At 41.7% G+C, this 12,782-nt stretch overlaps 1 long non-coding RNA gene across 1 annotated transcript; it reads right to left on the bottom strand.

Moving 5' to 3' along the window:
• Nucleotides 1-11,482: 11,482 nt before the first annotated feature.
• Nucleotides 11,483-12,515, bottom strand: LOC309511824. Its single transcript, XR_014210785.1, has 2 exons — nt 12,413-12,515; nt 11,483-12,336 (listed from the first exon to the last, which is right to left on the bottom strand). It is a non-coding gene; the product is annotated as an uncharacterized lncRNA (long non-coding RNA).
• Between the last annotated feature and the right edge of the window lie 267 nt (nt 12,516-12,782).

Here is a 12,782-nt window from a genome sequence, read left to right on the forward strand (position 1 = left end):
ACACACACGGTCGACCTGGCAACGCTTAAAGAGACCGTCATCAACACTAACAGCCACACATTTAAGGAAATGAGTCTTTGTGGATTTATGGTCATATTATTTTATCAAAATAGTTATTGCATTTATTCCTTGTTAATGTTTTTTGGTGATATACATGCAGGATAGATTCATTAACAGACTCACAGATATTCATTTTCATTTATGTGTTTCATTTAGTTTGAATGTTTGAATGTTGAATTTAGTTATTTTTCCAGAAATAATAATAATGCTGGAATGCAGAAGTACTACACTGAGCAAACTGCTATATTAAGATATCATGTTAGAAAAAGTAAATAAATACATTAATTCTTGGATTTAATAGATTTCTCTGTACACTAATTATATAAAACTATATTGTCAGTTCATCATTCTTGCATTTATTTCCATTGAAAGATATAGAAACAGATTAACTTATTAATTATCCTGTGTCTCCCTCTAGTGTTCAATATTAATGTCACAGTTTTTCACTCGTTTCTCGAAACTAAAGTCACTTTATGAAACGCTTCAAACAGCGATCACAACATCAGTCTATGTGGGATTTATCTTTGTTTCAGCACAAAATACATTCAATAAGTTCATCTCACACTCGGACACAAACACCAGCAAAACTCTACAGGCCAGTTTACACACGTTTACATTCTCTTTTCAGAACAGTTCAACTTCAGTTCAAAACCGAACATAAATCAAAACTGAATAAGACAGAAATTTGCAGCATCTCTACAGTAATATTATACTGAACTATATTCTAAATCTAAAAAACCAAATACTATAAAAGCAAGTAGATTTTACCTCTATAATTTTGACTAAATATAAACATATGTAAAGTGGAATAGTTTCATCAGCACAGTACTAAAAACAACAATAACCCCCTCTTATTTTGTTTATTCATATTTTTCTGATTCTGCAATGAGATGTAAACTTTTGAGCGCAACTGTGTGTGATCAGGGTAACATCAGTGAGATACCAGTACCACTATCACCCTCTGTCATGTCCTTTCACTGCTGGTTTAACTGGATCCCAGTGCCGCAGTCCTTCAGAGTAATGGTTGAGGCTGCATGGGAACGGAAGATCCTGTGGCCAGAAGAAACGAACACTGCACTTTAACAAATATGATATATTCTATTGTATGTTGCTAAAGCACATTTTCTGCACTTGTCTGCCTCACGTGAGTCTAAAGTCAACCGCAGTTCTTCCTTCAGAGAGAGACAGAGAGACAGACTCACTTCTGCATGTAGAGGACCGATGAGAAGCCGCAGTTCTTCCTTCAGAGAGAGACAGAGAGACTCACTCACTTCTGCATGTAGAGGACCGATGAGAAGCTGCAGTTCTTCCTTCAGAGAGAGACAGAGAGACTCACTCACTTCTGCATGTAGAGGACAGATGAGAAGCTGCAGTTCTTCCTTCAGAGAGAGACAGAGAGACTCACTCACTTCTGCATGTAGAGGACAGATGAGAAGCTGCAGTTCTTCCTTCAGAGAGAGACAGAGAGACTCACTCACTTCTGCATGTAGAGGACCGATGAGAAGCCGCAGTTCTTCCTTCAGAGAGAGACAGAGAGACTCACTCACTTCTGCATGTAGAGGACAGATGAGAAGCTGCAGTTCTTCCTTCAGAGAGAGACAGAGAGACTCACTCACTTCTGCATGTAGAGGACCGATGAGAAGCTGCAGTTCTTCCTTCAGAGAGAGACAGAGAGACAGACTCACTTCTGCATGTAGAGGACCGATGAGAAGCCGCAGTTCTTCCTTCAGAGAGAGACAGAGAGACTCACTCACTTCTGCATGTAGAGGACCGATGAGAAGCCGCAGTTCTTCCTTCAGAGAGAGACAGAGAGACTCACTCACTTCTGCATGTAGAGGACCGATGAGAAGCCGCAGTTCTTCCTTCAGAGAGAGACAGAGAGACTCACTCACTTCTGCATGTAGAGGACCGATGAGAAGCCGCAGTTCTTCCTTCAGAGAGAGACAGAGAGACAGAGAGACAGACAGACTCACTTCTGCATGTAGAGGACCGATGAGAAGCCGCAGTTCTTCCTTCAGAGAGAGACAGAGAGACTCACTCACTTCTGCATGTAGAGGACCGATGAGAAGCCGCAGTTCTTCCTTCAGAGAGAGACAGAGAGACAGACTCACTTCTGCATGTAGAGGACCGATGAGAAGCTGCAGTTCTTCCTTCAGAGAGAGACAGACAGACTCACTCACTTCTGCATGTAGAGGACCGATGAGAAGCTGCAGTTCTTCCTTCAGAGAGAGACAGAGAGACAGACTCACTTCTGCATGTAGAGGACCGATGAGAAGCTGCAGTTCTTCCTTCAGAGAGAGACAGAGAGACAGACAGACTCACTTCTGCATGTAGAGGACCGATGAGAAGCCGCAGTTCTTCCTTCAGAGAGAGACAGAGAGACTCACTCACTTCTGCATGTAGAGGACCGATGAGAAGCTGCAGTTCTTCCTTCAGAGAGAGACAGAGAGACAGACAGACTCACTTCTGCATGTAGAGGACCGATGAGAAGCCGCAGTTCTTCCTTCAGAGAGAGACAGAGAGACTCACTCACTTCTGCATGTAGAGGACCGATGAGAAGCCGCAGTTCTTCCTTCAGAGAGAGACAGAGAGACAGACTCACTTCTGCATGTAGAGGACCGATGAGAAGCTGCAGTTCTTCCTTCAGTGCTGTAGAGCAATGGTTCCCAACCTTTTTCCTTGGGGCCCCCCCATGTACATATTTAACAATCCGTGACCCCCACCCCCATATATATATATATATATATATATATATATATATATATATATATATATATATATATATATATGCTATGCACATAAACACACACACACTGTATATAGTAACTAAATTTAGTTTTTTTTTAATGACATTTAATGATTTTTAATGACATTTTATTACATGAATACACAGTAAATGTTCCTTTCAACTTCAAATGTTTCCTTTTAGCCTAATATTTTCATTTTTACACAACTAGTAAAACTCAGTTCTTTCTCTTTTTTCAGGATTTTGTGTATAAACATAGAATACTGAATGTTATGAACGTAATGTTAAATATGAACGGTAGAATGCTGTATGTACTTACATGCATGCATGCACAGATCCTTATTTTTTTACCAGGCTAATCATAACGTCAGCATAAACACATAACGCTAATGTCCACCTTGGGCTTGCATGCCTTTCACTAGTGATGGAATGTCAGGTGTAATGCCAGTGACAGCCAGTCTAAAATCACTGTGGACTTCCAGTCTGTTGCGTGACTTTGTTTTTATAGCCACAAGGGCACTGAAGGCTGTCTCAGAGAGGTAGGTGGTACTGAAAGGAAGAATGATCTTTGTAATGGCATAGTTTGCGAGTTTAGGTGCGACAACAGGTCCCCTGGCTATCCAAAGCCTTTTGAATCCATTCTCCTGGAAGTACTTTTTTGACAGTGAATCAGTTTGTAGTTCAGTGAGCTCATCTTCACAGCCAAGGTATTCCACATCTTCAAGCCTGGATGTGAAGGGATCCATAACCCACGACTCCTTGGATAATGCGTCAACATCCGCAAAGCGGGACTTTAATTCCTCCTGTAGCGCAGTCATGTGACGGCAAAACTCGGCGCGCAAAGAGGCACTCACGGTACCCCCAGAATGTTGAAGCAGCAGTGGAAAGTGTTGTAAATGCCCCTGTGACATTTTTCCAGCCCTGTACTCCAGCTTGCGCATAAAAGCATCGATTGCTTCTTTGCACTCCAAGATGTTTGACTCAGAGCCCTGCAGTCTCTTGTTGGTCTCATTATAAAGAGTCAATATGTCAGCAAGGTATTGTTGGAAAGTTTTTTCTTTCTTCAAAGCAGACCAGGAGACGTTGGGATCACGTTCAAACAGAAGAGTTTCTTTATTTGAGCGCGGCTGCGGTTCGTCCAACAAAATCTAATACAGTATTCAGTGTAATTATACTTCTCAAAGAGGGGAGGGATTACATAGAGGTGGAGTCTCTGAACAAAGCATGTAAATTAAGTATGAACACATCCTACTCTGAGAGCGCTACCAGTCCAATTGAATCAGCATAACTATTCAAAAGCATATGTGCTAATCCAATCAGCCTAACGATTCATCGTCTAGGGCTGGGGCTCGAGCCATTAAAGACAAAAGGTGACTTACAATGGAGAAAAACAGGACTGGCAGAAACTGTTGTTACTATTATCCTAACCTAACCTTAAAATGCTAACTTCAATGTACTCAACTTTTACTGTTGCAACCTAAATTTAACATTTCATAAATTTGTAATACAACAGTATGCGGTTTTGATCCAGAACCCATCAGTCAGCTGCTCCAACAGTGTGTTTTGATTTCGCAGAAATTCCAGGATTTTATCCTGCAGTTCTAGAAAGCGCACAAGCACTTTGCCACGCGAAAGCCAGCGCACCTCCGTGTGTAGCAGTAGAGTTTGGTGCGCTTCATCCTCACACAGTTGTGCAAATAATCTCTGGTTGGTAGGGCGAGCTTTAATGAAGTTTACGACTTTTACAACTGTTGCCAGTGTGTCACCAAGGTCTCTGGACAGTTTTTTACTGGTGAGTGCCTGGCGATGTATCATACAGTGGAAAATTGCACAGTCTGGAGCCTTTTCCATCAAACGGCTGTTAAATCCCTTATTTCTACCCATCATCGCGGCAGCTCCATCCGTGCAGCAAGCGACGATATTTGTGTAGGGCAGATTGTACAATCAACAGCCATAAAAATATCCTGACCTGTAGTTGTTGTGGGTAAATTGGTAGACATAAGTATGTCCCGTTTCAACTCATCTCCGTCCACATACTGTACATATACGATAAGCACAGACTCTCCCGCTACTGTGGTCGTTTCATCCAGCAGTATATCAAATTGGAATTCTCTAAGCTTTTCGTGCAACTGTTTTTTGCAGTTTTTTGCCATTTTATCAATTCTGTCTTTAACAGTGTTGTTAGAAAGTGGGACAGATTTAACATTTCCAGCTGCTTGCGGGCCACATAGTCCCTCCACTATTTTAATGCAGACGGGTTTGATTAACTCCTCTCCAATATTATGCGGCTTTTTTGCCTTGGCAATCAACAGCGAACACTCAAAGGAAACTTTAGTGGCCTTCTGTAAATCACTACCTGCTCTTTCGAATACTTTTCTGATGTCTGTCGATCTTTTTGACAGAGCCATCTCTTTTTTTCTCTCTTAGAATTCCTTATCTTTGCCGATTGTCTCTGGATGCTTCGTTTCCTGGTGTCTTTTCATCTTGCTTGGTTTCATGCTGTCGTTTGCCAGTTTTTCACCACAAAAGACACATTCTGGCCGAGACTTGTCTTGGCCTTCAATAAAACCAAAATTTATGTAAGTTTTGTCATAGTGTCTTAACCTTTTCTTCGCCTCTGATGAAGAATCACCGCATTTACGTTTCTCTGCCATTTTCCTTTTGTTTTTGCCGTTACTATGACAACAAGCACATTGAGCAAGTGACGGTGTGCACGCAAAATTTTAATAATTATTTTATATAAGAGATCATTTTTGACTGCCTTATCTTGGCATTGTAAGCATATGATTTTTTTTTTTTACTTTGAAAAAATCTTTTTATATAAAATTATTAGTGGAACATTTTATGCATCTTTATTCACCTCAAAGCATATCCACTCCCGCGCCCCCCCTGTGAATTCTGGCGCCCCCCTGAGGGCCAATGCTGTAGAGGACCGATGAGAAGCTGCAGTTCTTCCTTCAGTGCTGTAGAGGACCGATGAGAAGAAAGGGTTTGCTGATGGGAATACGTTCAACTCAAGCACACTAGCTAGGTTAACATGAATTAATAAACATGAATATTTTAGAAATAGCTAAATTCTTCGAAGTTTATGTAGCAGGTGCTAAGTCCCAGTTAGGAGTTTACCAAACTACCTAATTTAGCTAGACTAATTTTACAACATAAACACACTCAATTTAAATCAACAACAATTAATCTTGTGTTTTTCTAAATACTCTATTTAATATGGTTTTATGAATTTGCACTTACCTTCGTCTGATTTAAACCTCTGAAAATAAAACGGCCTAGAAAATGTGGTTCAGAAACAAATGTATATAACCTTGTGTCACGGTATGTAGCGACCTCGAAGATGAGCACGAAGATGAAGAAACAGGAGTATTTTAAGTCTCAGGCAACAGGAACAGAGAACATCTACATAGCATTGGCGAGTCAGGACACACTGAACAGAAACTGAGAGAACTGAAGTACTGTTTATAAGGAGAACACAGCCAGAGATAGTCTTATTATATGCAGATGAGAGGGTTGTTATCTCTTACTATTGGAGGAAGCGTAACGGCTAACTTGATCATGTGACGCACCTTAGCCTATCGTGTGACGTCAGCATTGTTTCAATCAGTAACAGCTTACATTAATCAGTTTCATGTGGATTATCAGCACGTTGGTCTTGTGAATAAATGTTGTATATTGGGTGTTATGAAAACATGTTATGTACAATGCTTTTATGAATTCATGCTTTCCTTCATATGGGGTGGACAAAAATATTCATGCTGCAGTGAACAAACGCACGGAAACATACAACGCCGGTCTTCTGTCGGGGAATATGAGCGAGTACAAATCATCGTGCTATGCTCTTCGCCACGCAGTAAAAGACGCCAAACTCCGCTACAGGGATCGTGTGGAATCTCACTTCCAACTAAATGACTCCCGACGCATGTGGCAGGGACTGAGGACCATCTGCACCTTCGGAACCAATTCCTCTACAGAGGTGAGAGCAGATCCGTCGCTGGCTGACGAGTTAAACTCTTTCTTTGCTCGCTTTGATTGCAATCGCGGCAGCGCAACTCTGCCTCTCAGCGCGCGAGAAAGTAGCGGACAGAGCGGCGACAACCCTGCAATCACCGTGTCGGAGGACGAGGTTAGGCGGGCACTAAAGCGAGTGAATGTCAGGAAAGCATCCGGACCTGATGGCATCTCTGGTCGCGTTCTGAGATGCTGTGCTGATCAGCTCGCTGGATTGTTTACATCTATCTTCAACGAGTCCCTTGCGACCTCCGTGGTCCCCTCATCTTTTAAAAAATTGACAGTAAAAATGGGAACTGTGTAAGGCTGCTTTTCATCGACTACAGCTCAGCCTTTAACACTATAATTCCCAGCAAATTAACTTCCAAACTCCTAAATCTGGGTCTGAATTCTTCACTCTGCAAGTGGACTTTCAGGACTTTCTTTCATACAAACCCTAGGTAGTGAAAGTAGGCCGGTTCACCTCTGACTTCATCACCATGAGCGTAGGAGCGCCACAGGGCTGCGTTCTGAGTCCCCTATTTTACTCTCTCTACACACATGATTGCGTGGCTTCTCACAGCTCCACTTCTATTGTCAAATTCGCTGACGATACAGTGGTTCTGGGCCTTATCTCCAACAACAACGAGACTGCATACATGGAAGAGGTTGAGAAATTAACATCTTGGTGCCAGGACAACTGTCTCTCTCTGAATGTGACCAAAACCAAAGAGCTGATTGTAGACTTCAGAAAGAGACAGCAGGCCTTTACTCCTCTTATGATCAGTGGGACATCTGTGGAGAAGGTGAGCAGCTACAAGTACCTCGGTGTGAATATCTCTGAGGATCTTACTTGGACCTCTCACATTCACACACAGGTGAAGAAAGCCAGGCAAAGACTATACCATCTGCGACAGCTGAGAAAATTCAGGGTATCACCAACGATCCTAAAAACGTTCTATTCAGGGGCCATAGAAAGTGTTTTAACTCAGTGTATCACAGTGTGGTATGGGAATAGCTCAAGTCACGACTGCAAAGCACTTCAGAGAGTTGTGCGCTTGGCTGAGCGGATCTCTGGGTCTCCTCTTCCACCCCTGCAAGACATTTACCACAAACGTTGCAAGAGCAGAGCCAACAAAATTATTAAAGGTCCCATGACATGAAATTTTCACTTTCTGAGGTTTTTTAACATTAATATGAGTTCCCCTAGCCTGTATATGGTCCCCAAGTTTCTAAAAATTTAAATCGGTGTAAATCGAGCTTTTGCTATCTTTCTCTGCCTTTGAGAAAATGGAGGCTCATACGCGCTGATCTTGAATCTCCTCCTTATGACGTCATAAGGAGGAAATGTTACCTCCCCTGTCTCTGCTTTGCCCGCCCAGAGAATATTTTCCGCCCATGAGAAAATGCGCTAGGAAGTAGGAACACGCGCGTGCGATTTTAGTTTGTCCACGAGAGATATCATGGCTTTTGAGCGAGCGAAGCATAACAATTGCTCAATAATTGGATGTACAAATGAACACCGAAGGGTCAATACAGAGCTGGGCTTGCTGAACGTCTGAAACTTTAAGTCTGGATCACTCTCTTTGGCTCAGCTAACGTTACACACCTCGGACAAGTAAGTCAACTAATGATATATAAGTGTGTTGCTTTACTGTTTATGGTTACCTAGATTTTACACGTAGAATGTGGCTGTAACATTATCTATGCAGCTATGCAGTTTATGTGTGTGAATACACACACTGTAACGCGAGTGTTGTACACGTCTTTGTTATTTGGATAACCGTTTTCCTGTTGGTTATATGGCGCGTGCGATATCCGCATTTCAAGATCGCAGAGCTTGATGTAATTGTAATAAGATAAATAACAGACGTTACAGATCTCTCATGAAAAGGCAACAGTAGGTTAGCGTTAGCTACATGATAATAACTGTAAACCATCCGAATAAAGTACCGTATCCAGGCATAATATTTTAAACTAACCATTCGGAAACGTCCTGCTGGAGCCGCTGAGTTGCAACTTCTTCATCCGTTGCTTCTCCATCTGGATCAGATTCTGGGTCAAACTGAAATGCTTGAAAGACTCCGTGCGAAATGTCTTCGTGCCATTGCAATATCCAACGTAAACATGCACGCCACGTTACCGTTGTGCAAGATGGTCAAGGTCACACCCACCCTCCACCATGCGCCGCCTTTCTCCTCCTCATTAGTATTTAAAGCTACAGACACCGAAACGGCCTGTCTGAAGGAAGCTCATTCTGGGACTGGCTTGTAGTGGCTATAATTCTGCACTGAGGCTGAATTTTTGGAAAGAGATTTCAGATACAGTACTAAGGACCACTAAGGCCTATATTAAAGCCTACAAAAAGTAGCATGTCATGGGACCTTTAAAGACTTCAACCACCCACATAACTGTCTCTTCAACTTGGTGCCATCTGGTAAGCGCTACCACAGCGTGAGGTCTAAAACAGAGAGACTTAGGAGAAGCTTCTTCCCCCAGGCCATCAGGCTCCTAAACTCGGTCTCTTAACATCATCTGTACTCTGGACATTAATACCTGCACTCAGCACTGACTGCTCTTTATTGTAACACAGCTATAAAACTGCATCCTTTTGCACTTTACATTGCTGCTATGTAACTACCTCGTTACTATTGTCTGTACATTTCTGTAAATATTCTCAGTTTAGCTTACAGATTTTTTATTATTAGAAATGTTATCTTTATATTGCTTAAATTGTTAATTATTTTTAGTGTTTATAATCTTGGAGTGGACCCTATTTACATTTCACTATTGGTTGTATATTCTGTATATAACTGTGTATGTGACAAATAAAAATCTTGAATCAGCGCGCGCAAGATTTGAACAGCAGGAGCGGGAATACACGGCTCGCAACAGCGTCAGGCTAGGAGAAAGAGAACATTGAACAAATTGGTGTAATATTTTCGTTTTGTTTGAGTGGCTTGGAGGCAAGGCAATGACCCATTTGTAATATTTCCACTAGGTTCTCTCTTGTGTATTATAATTAGCCCCAACCCTTTACAAAGCCCAGTGGATAAGGCACTAGTCTTTCACTTTGTTGTTTTTTTATTTCTGGAGTATTTTGTATGCATGTCCTGCTGTGTCATATTTTGTAATGTTAAGGTTGCACTGACATAGATTGCACTCCTGTCTTAATATTTTTCATGAGTGTTTCCCTTTTGTCTTGTTTTAGGAGAATTCTGGAGAAAATGGACCTGCTGGGGAAGGTGACTCCCATGCAGGCCAAAAAAAAAATAAAAAAAAATGGGACAACTTATAAAGTACGAAAGTTTGACACATCTTTGATTAAAGGTGCTCTAAGCGATGCTGGGTGACGTCACTTCTTGTTGACGTTCGAAGTATTGTCAACCAAACGGAGGCTAGCTCGACCCTCTCTCCTCCTCATCCCGTCCCCGAGCACCAGCACCAGCACCACCACGAGCACCAGCAGCACAGCACCAGCACAGCACCAGCACCAGCACCAGCAGCAGCACAGCACCAGCAGCACAGCACCAGCAGCACAGCACCAGCAGCACAGCACCAGCACCAGCAGCAGCACAGCAGCACAGCACCAGCAGCACAGCACCAGCAGCACAGCAGCACAGCACCAGCAGCACAGCACCAGCCCCAACAGCACCAGCAGCACAGCACCAGCCCCAGCAGCAGCATGAGCACCAGCACGAGCACCAGCAGCACCAGCACCTGGTTGCGCAATTAGGAAATCCTACGAAGGCTACATGGATGCATAGGCTGCACCCTTCGAAGTCTGCGGCCTTCACATTGGGACACAGCTTTAAAGTCCAAACAAGCACTGACATATGACACTACCACTGAGTGGCTTTTTGAGTATTTTAAATGAGTTCATTCCAGTAATCATTCAAAACAGGATTAATTTCAAATAACCTGCACATTTAAAAGATGACTGATTTTTTACTGATAAACACCACAAAAAAAAGAAAAAGAAAAGACATGACATCAGCAATTGCTGGTATACTGGAAATCTCTGAACAAGTCTAGTGTGTAATTAGAAATCGAAAATCTCTGTGCATCTCAAGTGTATGCAACAATACGAGATTCCACACGGTCGTACACCTTAAGTTTGACTGAAATTTCCTATATCCAACTTAACCCGGAAATTACTCTTTTCATGCAGTGTGATGAAAGGTTTCCTGAACTGTCAGCTCCCAAAATAGTGAAATGTGTGTTAAATGTATATAACACTGTGGCGAGCAGGACGAGGCCGGTGGCGTGATGAGCGACCCCTGCGCGACGCACCGGTCTCGTATCTCTCACGGAGGAGCGGAAGCATAAAGGAGGAGCGACGACAGTGAAGGACGAGAGAGGACCAGGCCTGGATTTATGTTGTGTTTTGTTTATGTGACAGCAGTCGTCCGTGAGGGGCTGCTGTCTTTACTTTCATTTTGTATTGGTTTATTTTATTATTAAAGTTGTTTAATGTTCACCGGTTCCCGCCTCCTTTTTTCCCATAACATCTTACCTCATAACAAATATATTGAATCTGTAATTTGTTGTCTAATGACAAATATCACTACAGACAACATCCATTTTTTTAAACTTGTAACATTACTTGCCATGTTTTGAAAGAACATTGTTCAGAACTAAAAACACAAATAAAAAAAAACACAAACATGGTGCGAGACCTACAGTCTTTCATCACGTTTTATTTAAAATCCTAAACATCACGTGAGAAGTGCTTGGATGCTGTAAACAACCAAATCAACTTCATTCTTGTTGTAAGGTCAGAGGAGAAAAGAACATTGTGTTCATAGCAAAAGACCAGGGTATAACCCTTTCGGTAGATTTCATCCTAAAAGTGTACGTACGCACATAAGGTAGATTTCTAGCTTTCGTGCGTATGCACACTTTTAAAACCAGGAGTTTTATTCGCTTTATAAAACCCAGTCAGCAGAATATTGTGCGCACATTGTAACAACCCCTTTTTTGTTTAGGTGTTACACTGAGGACGTTCAACAGAAATTTGACCAGTACTGAAAAATAAAACCACTTCATGCAACAAATATCAAATAAGTGCATACTATATAATTCCTCCAACAATAAACAAACAGTCTTTATCTCTGAGTTGGTGTGACCAAATAATAAATGAAACTTAATGTAAATGACCAGGAGAGATGAGTTGAGAATGAGGATGAGATGAGATGAGATGAGATGAGATGAGATGAGATGAGATGAGATGAGATGAGATGAGATGAGATGAGATGAGATGAGATGAGATGAGATGAGATGAGATGAGATGAGATGAGATGAGATGAGATGAGATGAGATGAGATGAGATGAGATGAGATGAGATGAGATGAGATGAGATGATTTTAAATCCACAAGGTTATTTGAGAGCGACGCAATGATATACTCCAATAATCCAAAATGAAGATGAGGTGAAGTTAGTCAATGGCTACAGTATGGTAACCCCCAGATCCCTAACTCACAAGAGTTGTGTTGGTCCAATGATGATAATGACTGATAATGAAAAGTTCTTGCTACCAAAGAAAGCAAAACATAACATCAGACATTATTCATTTCAAATACATCAATATACAGTTAAACAATACTCACATTTGAGCATAAACTCTACGAGTTCTCAAAAACGGACTTCCAACAGCTAACAGGTAGCATAAAAGTTAACCATGAGGTTCCCTTCTACCAAACTGAACTGACTTGTTCATGGGTTTTCTCAGGTTTATATCTGGTAGCCCTCTTGCACTAGTGCCCTCTAGCGGCTTGTAGTGGTATTACGTTAAACCCAGATATTCATTTTTATTCAATAGCCAGTGGAAAAACAATAAAAAACACAGGTTACGTTTTATACTGTTACACATGCATCTCCACCCTCTTCCCCAAAATAACCATATATCGAGCTGACAACGCTGTTATGGAATACAGACTCAGAAACAGGGAAATGCAATAACAAGTTCTTGATTTAGTA

This window comes from Leuciscus leuciscus (genome assembly GCF_965113295.1).
Source record: "Leuciscus leuciscus genome assembly, chromosome: 12".
Lineage (NCBI taxonomy): Eukaryota > Metazoa > Chordata > Actinopteri > Cypriniformes > Leuciscidae > Leuciscus > Leuciscus leuciscus.